We start from the raw sequence: 1016 nt of genomic DNA, 5'->3' as shown, positions 1-1016 counted from the left end.
GTGATTTACTGTTACAAAAACCATGTTTTAAAACAATACAGATCATTTTTTTTTCATCTAAAAACAATAAAATTTTAATTTCTGTCTCACAAGGGCGTTTTTGTCATTTTCGTCAAAAATTTTGAGACAGGTTAAAAATGTAATAATTAGGTGGAAAACGCATATTTCATACTTAGAAATAAGTTTTGATATCTAAAACGTTCATTTAAAAGCAAATTGTTGACAATTAGTACTATTCAAAAATAATAAAAAAAATATTCTATTTTCTCATAAAATAAATTTCTATAGAAATATTCGTAAATAATTTTTTCGCACATGAAATTAAAGTAAAAATTGTATGAATAGAAATACAGATAACCAAAATATAATATTTGATCTGCAATGACACGTGGGCCCCAATTGACCAAGAGGATGTAAGATTGTGAACTCTTACTTTCTATAATGTAATTCCGAGCTTAGTTCTCGTCCTACTCGACTATCTACAAACTGTCCTGAGCCTGAAATTGTATAGGAAGAAGGGGTGAGATTTTGTAATCCCAGTGAGTAAACAAATACCATCTAAAGTATCTAAAGCCGAGCAAATGGAGAAAATAAAATATCCCATCACAATATGCATTTCATAACTTAGAAATTTATTCCATCCCATGAAAATAATTATAATTCAATTAAAATGATTTTCAAGGCTTATGTTTCTCATAAAATTTGGCTCATGCCAAAACTCATCCTCGGGGATACTTGATCGTCATCAAAGCATCCACTTGAGTCCGCCAAGGCTGTTAAAATGACTTATTCATACAAAACAGTCGTCCCTTGGCGTTGGCTGAATCTCACTTTCACATGGTGGTAAAGCGTGAAGTGGACTCAAACCCCTCCACAAGAGTTACCCTACGCGCCTCTCCCACAGAGGTAAAATAAATTAGCCGGGTTTACCGAGCCCCTCTAATAGGATGGTCCACGGAAACCCGCCACTGCAGTGTAGGTCAGCCCCACCACAATCATAAAATAGTTTAACAGCA

The 1016-nt window shown here is 34.0% G+C and overlaps 1 long non-coding RNA gene across 1 annotated transcript in view; it reads right to left on the bottom strand.

The window, feature by feature from the left end:
- Positions 383-1016, bottom strand: part of LOC108662312 — a 49303-nt gene continuing 48669 nt past the window's right edge. The window contains exon 3 of the long non-coding RNA XR_001928217.1: positions 383-497. This is a non-coding gene — a long non-coding RNA (uncharacterized LOC108662312). The remainder of the gene's footprint in view (positions 498-1016) is intronic.

Source organism: Theobroma cacao, chromosome 5, assembly GCF_000208745.1.
Source record: "Theobroma cacao cultivar B97-61/B2 chromosome 5, Criollo_cocoa_genome_V2, whole genome shotgun sequence".
NCBI classification, from domain to species: domain Eukaryota; kingdom Viridiplantae; phylum Streptophyta; class Magnoliopsida; order Malvales; family Malvaceae; genus Theobroma; species Theobroma cacao.
This window is presented reverse-complemented; position numbering and strand designations above follow the sequence as displayed.